The following is a 13012-nucleotide window of genomic DNA, read 5'->3' as shown; positions in this document are numbered from 1 at the left end:
ATGTATGTTTTCCTGTATAGGAATAGAAAGAACTATTGTTACAGTACAGAACAGTATTTTAGAGCATTTGTCTGTTTTGTTGTTTTGTTTTGTTTTGTTTTTTTTTTTCCGAGAACTACTTGTCTTTTAAGTAGAATACAATAATTTGTGAATTACTACGCTGTTTCAGTGTAGTCATGGTTCATGAAGTCACCATCCCTGGAGATGTTCAAGAAACATTAGATGTTGCACTAAGGTACATGGGGACACATTAATGGTAGGTGGATGGTTGGAGTGGATGGTCTTGGATGTCTTTTCCAACCTTGTTGATTCTGTGATTTTGCATTATGCTGCAGCCGTTAGTAAAACTAAGACTTGGTATTCTGGCTCTGTAATCTGAAAAAACTTGTCAGCAGGTGGAGCTCAAGCTTTTAAGCCAGAGACTGGTTATGACTGAATAATCATCATTTTTCATCATTGATTTAAAAAGTTTTGTCATCTATGTTTTAAGAACTTAGATGAGACGTAGAAATGTCTGTTCTCATTTTCCTAATGTTAAGTAATCTGAAGTGATGCTTTTTCTTTTTCTTTCTTTTTGTTGTTGTTGTTGTTGTTGATTTTCTTGTTTTTAAAGATGGTAAAATATAACAGTGATGTAGAAATACCCTAACACATGTTCTTTAGGAGCATGTGAGCTAACCAAAAAACCTGCCAGCCTTGCTGTTTAAGGAGCAGCTGTACAAAGTTGCTGCATGTTCTGCATGTGCTCAATAAAGGATTTCTGGTTGAGTTTGGTTGTCGGTATGGAAGGCACCTGGACTATCAGTCAGTTTACTTGGTGCCTGGCTTGATGGCTGCTAATGGGGTCCACCTAGTTCATAGAGGGGAAAACAAATTGCACCAGGAGCTACCTGGGCTCACTGGCAGAGCTAGTTTTGAAGTAAAGAGTGATAGTGATCCTGCACATAACCATGAAGTTAAAGGGACAGAGTGCTCCTGGGGCCCTCAACCCGGTGCATTTTAAGAAGATGTAAGCAACAGGCAAATCCTTCAAAGGAATTAAGGACTTATCCTGCATGAAGGTGACAAGAGCTGCTACCAGCTGACGTGTTTCTACAGTAGTGCAGTGTACACAACTTGGGAAATAAACAGGATAGGCTGGAAGACATTGTGTCACTGGAAAACTGTGATGTAGTTGCCATCACTGAAACCTGGTGGGATGATTCCCACTGAACGTGGCTGTTGATGACTACCAACTGTTCAGAAGGGACAAGCAAGGGAGGAGGGGCAGAGACATTGTCCTCTACATCAAGGAAGGAATAGCGTGTGAAGAACTATCCCCTAAGGATGGCCATGAGCAAGTTGAAATTCTGTGGGTGAGCATTAGAGACAGAGACAACAAAGGGATTCTTGTGGTTGGCGTCAAATATTAGGCCTCTTGATCAAGTAGAGACTGCTGAAGAAGCCTTCCTCCTCCAGCTACTGGAGGCACTGCAGTCACAGGCCCTTGTCCTGTTATGGGTTTGAACTTTCATGACATCTGCTGGAAAGACAACCCAGCAAGTTGTAGGCCGTCTAGGAGGCTCCTGGAATGAATTGAGGATAACTTCTTGAGCCAAGTAATAGGAGCCCCACAGGGAGTTGTAATGCTGGATCTGTTGCTCAGCAGTGTGAGTGAACTGATTAGTGACATCAGGATTGAAAGCTGCCCGTTCTGTAGAGAACGTGCAGTGGCAGAGTTCAAACCCTTTAGGAATATCAAACAGGTAAAGAGTAAAATCAGGATGCTTAATTTTAGGGTAGCCAATTTCCAGCTGTTGAGAGAGTCAGTGAACAGAACCCCCTGGCAACTTGTCCACAAGGACCAGGGAGTAGGGCAGAGCTGGCAGATCTTTAAGGAAGCTTTCCTTTGGGCACTAGAGTTCTCTGTTGCCAGATGTAGGAAGTCAGGAAAATATGGCAAGAGAGCTGCGCTGGAACTTGCTGGTCAAATGAGATCAAGAAGAAAATACACAGGCAGTGGAAGCAGACAGGTAACCTGGGAGAAGAATAGGGATGTGGCTAGACTGTGTAGCAGTGGAGTCAGAAAGCCCAGCTGGAACTGGACTTGGCAAGGGATGCAAAGAAAGGTAAGAAGTGCTTCTTATAGATACATGGACTGGCACAGGAGAGCATGCCCTCCTAGTGAGCAACACTGTCAAGCTGGTAACTACAGACAAGAAGAGTGAAGTATTCAGCAACTTTTTTGCCTCAGTCTTCACTGCACAGTACTGAGACCGGTGCTCATTTTGACATTTTCATAACATTGACAGTGGGTCTGAGTGCAATCTCAGCAAGTTTGCAGATTACACCATGCTGTGGTGTGTGGTTGCTGTATCCAAGGGGTGGGATGCCATCCAGAGAGACCTATACAGTCTTGAACAGTGATCTCAGGAGACGCTTGCGAGGATCAGCAAATCCAAGTGCAAGGTGTTGCACCTGGGTTATGGCAACCCTCACTGTCAGTACAAACTGGGGGATGTAAGGATTGAGTGAAAAGGACTTTGGGGTACTGGCAGATGGTAAACTGGACATGAGTCAACAGTGTGCCCTTGCAGGCCAGAAAGCCAACCACATCCTGGGTGGATGCATGTCCAGCAGGTTGAGAAAGGTGATTCTGCCACTCTCCTCAATGCTGCTGAGACTTCACCTGGAATCCTGCATCTAGATATGGAGTCTTTGGTACAGGAGAGCTGTGCGCCTGTTGGAGTGCGTCCAGAGGAGGACCACGAAAACAGTCCAAGGTATGCAGTACCTACGAGGACAGACAGAGAAAGCTGGAGCTGTTAAGCCTAGAGAAGTGACAGTGCCAGGGAGACCTGATAGCAGCCTTTCAATATCTAAAGGGGGGTTATAAGAAGGAAGTAGATAGACTCTTCAGCATGGTCTTTTGTGATGAGACAAAGGGAAGTGGTTTCAAATGTAGAGAGGGGAGATTAGTTTGGATATAAAGACAAAGTCTTTTATGGTGAGGCAGTAGAAGGTTGCCCAGAGAGGTGGTGGAAGGCTGGAAACATTCAAGGTTAGGCCAGAAGGAGCTCTGAGCAACATGACCTAGCCATGGACGCCCCTGTTAATTGCAGGAAGGGTGGACTTGATGACCCTTTAAAGTCCTTTCTAGCTGGAAAGATTCTACGATTCCTTGGCCTCTCATTTTCTTTTATCATGTAAGGCCATGCAGGACTTTCAAGTAGATGCAGGGAAGCAGCTTCTGTGACAGCACTATCAAGAAGCTTGATGGTATAGATAGAAAATATTTTTTTTTCTCTTAGTGACTCAGAAGAATCGAGGCATTTCTGTGCTTTGTAATGCAGTACCAAGCAGATGCCTTGTTTATCTCTCATGTAAGTAATTTCCTGCTGATTTGTGGCTCATTATGTTTGTATAAAACTAAGATTATATAAGAACCCACTTATTAGGAAGGGGTAAGGGAGCTGTCCACAGTTACTTGCAGACTTCTACCATTTTATTTGAGACTGTAAAATGTCTTAAAAATGGAAACAGGACCAGTGTAAGTCTATGCAACATTGATACCCTTAGCCTCTTTCTTATTTATCAGCATAAGAAACATTGACAGTGCTGTCATCCTGTAGAAATAGTGCCTATTAATTTGTATAAGACTTGTAAATAAGCAGCTGTTGGATTCCTGGGCAGCTGAAGTTCAACTTAATGATTTTTGCTTTAGGCAGCTTTTCAAGCTTGCTAGCTGGGACTTGTGTATTTGGCTCATGGACAGAACTTAACATGAAGCAAAAATGCTCCAAATGTCAGATGGTTGTAGCAGATGTGGAGAGTGAACTATTGCTGTAAGGCTATGTTCTCATTCCGTTTTCTTCTTTTCATAAATCCCACTTTCCTGATGGACACGCATCAAAGAAAGGGCAATCCACAGATATATTAAGGCAAGAGACAGTTAAATCCCATCACACTTTGTCCTGATTTCTGGATGTTACTGACTAGCACAGAATTTACGAGATAAGAGATAATGAAGCCTCTGAGCCTCTTTCCACTGAGCATACCTGGAAAATTCTGAAGTAAAAGATTAATCTGGCAGTAATGTTTTGGTAGACTAGGAATCAAGCTATACATAGTTTGCTCTGAAAGTATCATCTCTTGTGTATTTCTATGGAAACTGCAATAGATATAAGGAGCATAAGAACATTATTCGGTATTTAATTTGCAAAACACTATTTTTCAATATAGTGACCACCATTAGTTATGTATTTTCACTGATGCTAAAAGACAAGCCTTCATGCCATGCTCATAAAGTTTTCACCATTGGAGGTAATGTGCTGTTACTCAGCTGTTCACATCCACTGTTTGTTCTCCATGAACATTCAGTGCGTATCAATGAAAGGGTGCAGCTTTTTCTGCAAAGTGGAGGATGTCGGTGACATATCTTTGCTTCATATGCACTTCAATGTCTGATGCCCCTCTATCACACAGCATCAAAATACAATGGAGTATTGCTGGGGAAATTTCAGTCTCTACTGCCATACTACAAGCATCCGCCTCTGACACTGTGGGCCAGTGTAGTAAGATAAGAGTTAATACTCTAGAGCAACTTAGGAATGTTTCTTAAAGTCAGCATATTATCTGGGGGGGAAACAAACAAACAAACAAACAAAAAAAAAGGGAAAAAAGTATTGAGCAAAAAAACTGTCCTGGGGAAGGCGGAAATTAGAACTACGAATGAACCTTGAGTGAACTTTGAGAGGAATTGAGGAAAGTAGCTTGTTCAGAATGTTTTACATGATGAATTACTATACCCTCTCTGAAAAAAGGAGAATGCACGTACTTCTCCTTAGCTGCCAAAAATAGTTCAAGAGCTCTCAGTATTCCTTAGGGAAGAAATCTTCATTCTAATGTTGTAGCATTGCATACCGCTGGGGGATCTGTAATTTCATTCAAAATCATCCCTGGAATTAGGAACATTTTTACACAGAAGATTTTACACAGAAGATTGGTTTGATCAGAAGTCTCATGTTGGTATCCAGTGTATGTTTCTGGATGATTCTGTGTGTGTTGGAAGGAAAGTAGTAATTCTCTGCTGGAATTGTCTTTGGCTTCTTAAATCTTTTTCATAGTGATTGGACTGATTTAGCGTAATCATTAACTCCCATAGCCTTTAGGGAACTCACAGAAATAATGAGACAGAATTTGCCTGCTGTATATTGTTTCTCTTCTTTTCTCTTTATTTATTTTTTTTCCTTTTCTCTCCTTTATTCTTTTTTTCCATATCTGGTTGAAAATGCCCTCATTCTTGAAGGCACTGACAGTGCTTCTGAAAGTACGTAGTTATGACAAGCCTTCAACTGTTACTTGAAGTTCGTGATTAGTGAAGATCATTTCCAGTTCCAGGTGACATTCTTTGGCATGTGTGCTGCTTTCTAGAGGTGTGATGGTGTGTGCGTGTGCCACGTGTGAATGGTCAGCACCATTTCTGTATATCAGCTATTAACCATTGCAGAGACCATTAGGAATAGAGGCTCAGCGCTCCTGCTCTCATGTAACCGCATTGCAAAGATGTGCTACATTTGATTAATCTGCTAAATTGTGTGGGGCACTGTATGTATTGTTTGGTCCTTCAGCCAGCTGCACTGTAAAATTGTTCATGCTGAAGGTAGCCTCGAGGTTCTTTGCCTCTGTCTTCATATTATTAGCTCATACAGTGGTCTTTAACTAAACTTTTTATATTGCCTTGTTCTGATGGTGCTCCTGAACATAGGTCAGTAGAGATTATTCCAAGCATATTCATTAATTCAAATTTATTATGAAGTTACTTTTTTCCTTCAGTAATATTTGTCATTTTGGTGCATTACACATCAGATTTTTTAAAAAGATAAGCTGTCTGTTGATTACCTAAAACCTAACAGTTCTATTGAGGAAGTGTAAACTTTAAATGGTTTGTGGATGCACATGTACTTCTGGCTATTAAAGCGTGTGTGCTTTTAATACCTCTCTGACAGACTGTAATGTTTAGATGACAGTAATAAAAAAACTTCTTCGCTGTTGGTTTGCTTTGCAATTTTTATGTTCTTTTAATGTGGTTTTTTTTTTCCCTTCTAATGTATGTTGAGCTTTATGCTGTTTTTAAATTTATGTTCTTGACATTTCAAGTCACTTTCATGAAATCCCACTTGATTCCCTGATTGCTTATTCTGACATTATTAGCGAGCAAGTAAACAGAAGGGTTTATATGTAACTGCTGAACTATAAACTGGATTCTGTGTTAAAAATTATATCTGGTCTAGGAGGATGAAAATGTTCAGAAGCAGGTAAAGCAGCACCATAGCCAGAATGTTGAGTAAAATTGTGACTGGCAGATGTTAACTATGACCAATGGCTAATACATCATCATGGTCTTTTGAATAATGAGCTGCATCAGGATATGGAATGATTTAGGTTTTCTTGCTTTTGTGAACACAAGGTATTGTGGTAAAATTGGGACTACTCAGTATAGTCTGTTTTAGATTCTTAATTTATTTATACAGGACTGTAGCTAGAGACGTCTTGTGTGCATATTCAGGGCTCTATTACTGTGATGTAACAGTGGGAAAAGAAGGATCATGTTATGACTGTATTCAGCATTGCTAATGCCCTACAGACTCAAATTGGGATCATTTTAATGACTTGAAACTAGTAAAATGAAAATATTAGAATTAACAAGATAATTGTACTTCAAATCAATAGTAGTATTTTAGTATTAGTAGTAGAGTAATGACAGTGCTGTTGAAACAAGGGGGACAGTTCATATCTGCACATTTACATACTGATTTTTTTGTAGGATCAAATGTTAGTTTTGCCTCTTATTTTTTTCCTGAGGAACTGGAAGTTATTAGCATTGAACCTTCATTTTTCAGAAAATATGTATTAATTCCAGATTTGGCTGTAAGCCTTCACAAATCTGAATTGGTTTCTTAAATTGCCTTTACTGAAATCAGTTCTTTTTTGCTCTGTATCTTTATTTGGACAGTTGAAGGAGATGTGTTAGAAATCGGTCGTATAGAAATACTTCTATTTAGCGAAGCAGGAATTCTGTTGTGAACTTTCTGGACCCATCTGGAGTACTGCATCCAGTTTTGGGGCTCCCATCTCTGGAAAGGTGTGGATCTTCTGGGGAGGATCCAGATGAGAGCCACAAGGATGACCAGAGGGCTGGAACACCCAGCCTGTGAAGACAGTCTGAAGGAGCTGGGCTTGTTCTCTCTGGGGAGGATTCTGGGGAGACCTCATTATGGCCTTCTAATATTTAAAGGAAAATTACAATTAGGAAGGGAAAGCAATTTACATAGGTAGATGGTGATAGGACAAGGAGAGATGGTTTTAAGTGAAAGGAGGGGAAATTTACTTCAGATGTGGGGAAAATTTTCACAAAGAGAGAAGCAAGGTTCTGGAACATGCTGCCCACAGTGATTGTGGATGCCCTGTCCCTGGAGGCTGGGTGGGGCCCTGGGTAGACCAATCTAGTGTCTGATCTAGCAGTTTGCAACTATGGCCACGACAGAGGAGGTGGAAGTAGATGATCTTTGAGGTCCCTTCCAGCCCAAGCTTATTCTTTGACCTCTCTGGCTGCCTTGCAAATAATTTTGTTTGATTAGTTTACTTTTCCACAAAGCAGCCAGGGAAGGTTGCAGTGTCTGAACTTACATGATGTATGTTGAGCGGGTGAAGTTTTTGATGATAATTGCGTGAAATCTTTTTTTTTTTTTTAAATGTCCTTGTTTTGTATATAATAATTAAAATGTCCTTTGTCTCTAAAAATGTTATTGCTGGTCACCATTAAAAGTACTCTGCTTCTGTAAAGCCCTCTAATACATATTTGTGTGTTAGAAAGATTTGCTAATTATTTTGAGGATGAAGGTGACATTTTGCTGACATTTCATGTGTAGCTTGAGTAATTGGTCCTTCGATACTCTAATTAAAACAGAAAATATAGTACAATCTATACAGTTTAACTCTATATTCTGTTCCAATAGTCATTCAGAATGAATCAAGGAATCAAAACGTGATACTGTATTTCTTTTTTAACCTTAACTCCTTAGGGCTGAAATATAAGACTTTGAAAACCTTCAGTAGATATATTACTTAGCAGCTTTTGATAGTAACTTCATATGGTGTAGTTGCAATTTTGTAGACCGGATTGTCGCAACAGTGCTCCGTTTCACATAGGTCAGTAATGAACTCTAGGTTACTTTTCAAAACAAGGTCTAAAAATTCCTGGAAGCATCAGGTCACTGTTTATTTCATGTTCAAAATCATAAGCTGTGCTAGAAATTATCAGGGAAGGAGCAGAATAGGGAATAAGATGTAGACCTTCTGTAATCCGATGTGTGTCCACTTCCTGAATATTGTAGAACTGCAGAATAATGTAGATTTGAAGGGAACTCAGGAGGGCCATCTGATCCGGCTCCTTCCTCAGAGGCATGTGAGCTTTGATGTATCAGTCTGCATGGGATCTTCATTTGAGTTCTGGACAGCACCGACAGTGGAAATTTTTGTGGGAAGCTTCTGTATTTGATCACATTCTTCATTGTGATGTTTTATTGTCAAATTTTATAAAAATTCAGTAAGTAGCTGAAAAAAAAAACAAAAAACCACAAAAAAGGAGAATTGTTCCATGACTCTTCCATGTAAGGACTTCACATTTCATACAGGGCGCTCTGGCATTTCAGGTCTTCAGAGGATGAGGAAATGCTCTGGAGTGTTATCACTGTCCTTTTCTGTATCAAGCCATCAGGATTCTAGTATGACCTGTGAAGTACCTTTCATCTCCAAATGAGCTGTTCTCAAATTTCATGCTGGCAGATCTGTGCTTTTTAAGCTACCCCTCAGTTTGGAAGGTGGAACATTAATTTACATCTGATGCGGAGTTTTATAATGTGTACACATCAATTATGCATCATGCGTGTTGCTTTGGAAGGTGTTACCGCTATTTAATACAGAAAATACTAGCTTATTTGTGAATGATTTTTGAATAGCTGAGTTGTTTAATTAGTTTCACTGTGTACTTTAGGTACTTTTAATTAGCTTTAAATGCTTTAATTTTTAATAACTTTGTTACTCTTCATGGCTCTGCGCAGTGCTGCCCCTAATTCTAGATACATACAATGACAAAATAAGAAAAAGTAAATCATTATTCTTCCAAAGGTTCTTCTGGTCTGCTGAGCTTGAACTATCTACTTATGTTCAGTCAGCAATCAATTCTGTCTGGAGATACCATATGAGTAGTTCAGAATACCATCTTTTTTTGCACAGGATGAATGATTCTCCATTTTTGTACACCTGGCTTTCCTGAGATTCCCAGTTCTGTCATGGATGAGAGGGGTGGGGTAGGGGGAAGAAATCTTTCAGTGTTTCGGCTTCAAGGTTTCAGGGTCTTCTGGCATGTTCTGGCATACATTCAGGTTTTTGATACAACAACATTTACCACTCCTTTAATGAAATTACAGATGATCAGTAAGTGCTATTATCTGCAGAGAGGGCATTCATGGTAAAGGTTTTGCCATTAGTACATTTGCATATCAATAAGCAAGCCAGAGCTGCTGTTGTATGCTAAGTGTATTGCATGTTTTTCAGACCTCCTAAATAACATCTCCTCTGCTGAGGTGACTAATGCAGAGTATCATTTTCAGAAAATGACCCTCTCTCTCTAGAGGTTCTTTGAAGAACTCCTGCTTGTAAGTGACAAAACTTCATTCTCATGTGAGATGCCCGTAGTGTTCTAAGAGGAAAAAAAATCTTCTCCACCATATCTGCATTTGAGGCCTTAAGATGAATATTGTTCTGATACTTCATCAGAGAAATCATATTTTTTTAGCAGAAATGAAGCTAGCATTCACTTTACATAAATAAGAGTGTTTTAAATGCTCTTGCAGTTACTGTCTACTCTTTTTTAATCTGTATGTTCACTGAATATATCATTTGTAATAACTACCAGGAATTCTTCCAGTTTAGTTTCATCTTAGAGCTCTTGTACCTTACTGAAATAATTTTTATTAAAATGTCTGAGGACCAGTTTCCTCATCAAACCTCAGAACAAAGATTATTGTGCTCATCTTTTAGATATTGCTGATTGTGTTCTTCCAGTTATAATCTCTTTTTCTTGTGGGAGCATGTTTCTCTTCTTTCAGTTGGAGAGTCCTTGTCATATTCCCTTTACATTTCCTCTGATGTTTTTCTGCTCTCCTTTGCAAGCCTGCATCCATCTTCTGTATCAGTGCTGATGGTTCGTATTTGACACATTAAGTAGGCTATTCTTTGTGTTTAAATATTGCCCTGTTTGTATCACTGATGTACGTGTCTGGCCAGACTTTTTTTGCAGTATTCAGTGAATGCTGCATTATAAGTTGTGTCTCTTATTACTAATCTCCTACTTTTTGATTGAGCTAGTAACACTATTTGCCTGTCCCTCAGTAGCATTAATAATCTCTTTTTCTTAGATTTTTTTTATAGCTGCTTACTTTCTTGCTTCTCTAAAGAGGATATATATTCTTCTTCTCTAATAATGTCTGAGATGCAGCTATTTCTCTGGATTCTTACAGCTAAAAAGCTTTTTTGGGCTTTTACATTATGCAGTTCAATTTAAACAAAATCTTTTGTCTTACTCTTTAATCCTGCCCACGTTCATTCAGAATAGTGTGCGAAGATGATTCTTTGACCTAGTCATTTTGGTTGTCACACCTCTGGGTGTACTGTATTTTGCATGCACTCTAAGATCTGCAGTGTTTTTGCCTATTGAAAGAGCAGCATGCTTGGCAAATGGGAGATTTTTGCCCATGGGATGCTAACAGTTGTAATGGATGGCCACAAAAGGTCTAGTGGAAAAAAATAATATAGGATTTCATGTTTCACAAAATCCCCCAAAGTGAACAAGCAACATAAGGAAACAAACAAACAGACAAGCAAACAAAAAAACCCTCTGCTTTCTGTATCTTGCATGTCAGGAAATGATCAGACAGAATAGTGAGTGCTTTACTTGTGGTTTTTAGCTGAACTGAGTCCTGCAATTCTTCGTGGGCTCTTACACTTCATTTTTTTCTGTCTGCACCTTGTCAGGAAAGGAATAAAAAAAAGAGGGGGGAGGTATGAGTGCCAGAGTGGTGGTTGTCTTCTGTGGTGACATTCTTTAGAAAAGAAGGGGTAACATTTCAGACCAGTAGAAATGGTAAAAATGTAACTGAAATGATAAGGATAGGTGTGTACAGCTAGAAAGAGGGTTTCAGCATCCTTATTTCATGGTAGTAGAAATGTAACATTCCAAAGTTGATTGCTTTTAGAATATGACAGCATTCTGATCTGATGATCACAAGTGGCTGCCATCAATCCGTTACTCAGTAACTGTTTAACTCATATTACAAAATCTGTAGAAATAAAAGCACTAATGCTTTGCATTATTTACCAGTGATAATGACAAAAAGTCACATCTGTAAAATGACTTATTATATTCCACGTGGAAATTTATCGATCGGTCTTGCATCACTCTCAGCTAAGTGGTCAGAAGTGTTTTTAGGTTTACCTGTCCACCAGATAGAAAATTCATGACCACCTGTAAGTGTCAGCCCCAAAGTGTGGTGGTGGCTTATATTAATTCCTCCCGGAAAGTCAGAATTAGGGCTGGTTCAAAAAAGAAGGTGTTAACTAGTGAATTTTCCTGAATTTATTCTCTCATTTGCTCTTGTGCCATAGGTTCATTTAAACACTGCTGAAGAAATAAATGTGTTCTGTATGGGCAGTGTTTATTTTCATATATATATAACAGTAGGTAAAGTATAATTTATTCTGCAGTAATTCAGTCTTTGCATAAAATATTATAGCCCAGGGATTAGTTTTCTTTTTAATAAAACTGGTCTAGTGCAAAATAAAGGAAAAGTCAAATCATGCCACTGTTGCTGGTATCTCAGAAAGTAATTAATTCAAGCTAAAATGGAACTGAATCAGTTAATACTTTTTAGGAGCTGCATTGAGTATGTTAGCAAGCACGCTGTTCCACAGGGCTCTTTATAACAATCCCTGTTGCTGAATTCTTAATTTCTTCCCAGCCTCCTTCTCAGGTTATTGTGGTGTGTGTTGTGAGTGTATCTGGAGCGTATGTGCTGATTGCACAGACAGCGTGGCTGTGCTGGTTGGTCAAATGCCTGGTGTTGATGCTGGAATGAGTTCTCTTGGAACAAAATGATTTTTTCTTTCTCTGGAGACACAGAGGGTCTGTGCTCCCTGTTGGGTTTCCTTCAGAATTTTTAAATAATATTCAGAAATCAGCCTTTTGCCTACTAAATTGTTTTCTGAATACTGAGGGCCTTGACCAAGAGATTCAAAATCTATTGCGGCTGTGGTGACGATACTGAAAGACAGCTCTGTTGTTAATATTTTATTCAGAAACCAGGCTTAAAATATCACCTTGACTTTCCTAATAAGACAGTATAGATTAAAGGGAAAACAGTAGCTGGGTTCTTCTGAGTTGTATTCTTATTTTAGTTTAGGAAATGATCAATTCTTGTGTGTAAAATATATTCTAGCACTGATGAGTATGCATCCTCAGTGAAAATTGATTTTCTGCAAGAACTTATCGATCCGTCTAAGATACTCTGCATCTGAGCAATGGCCAAAATATCAGTGTTGCTGTTCTGTAGTTCTGTTCAGGTTTCCCGTTGAGTAGCTAAATGGAATAAATAAACTACACACTGTAGTTCTGTTTGTCATGTGTTTGATGTGTACAGTGCAGGCAATTTAATAGTCTGTAAGATACAAGAATAGTTTCAGCATATCAAAGGGAATGTGCTATGAAAATTCTGAAATAGATTTATAAATGTACTGCATTTTGAACAGAGCCCAAGTTTATGACTTCAATCTGCTTTTTGGTGTTCCTTCTGTTTGAAGTGTATAGTGATGCTTATCAAAGTCTGTGATATGGTACAGTCTGTAAGTCTTAAAGGTACTTTGAAAAAGGAAAGAATCTTGCTAAAAACTTTCTTGATAAGGAAAAACTGGTTAA

General features: G+C 39.0%; 1 protein-coding gene across 4 annotated transcripts in view; it reads left to right on the top strand.

Moving 5' to 3' along the window:
- Positions 1-13012, top strand: part of FER (FER tyrosine kinase) — a 151624-nt gene that overhangs the window by 56904 nt on the left and 81708 nt on the right. The window lies entirely within an intron of this gene.

This window comes from Coturnix japonica, chromosome Z, assembly GCF_001577835.2.
Source record: "Coturnix japonica isolate 7356 chromosome Z, Coturnix japonica 2.1, whole genome shotgun sequence".
NCBI classification, from domain to species: Eukaryota; Metazoa; Chordata; class Aves; order Galliformes; family Phasianidae; genus Coturnix; species Coturnix japonica.
Note: the sequence above shows the minus strand (reverse complement) of the source record. Positions and strands in the feature narration are given on the sequence as shown.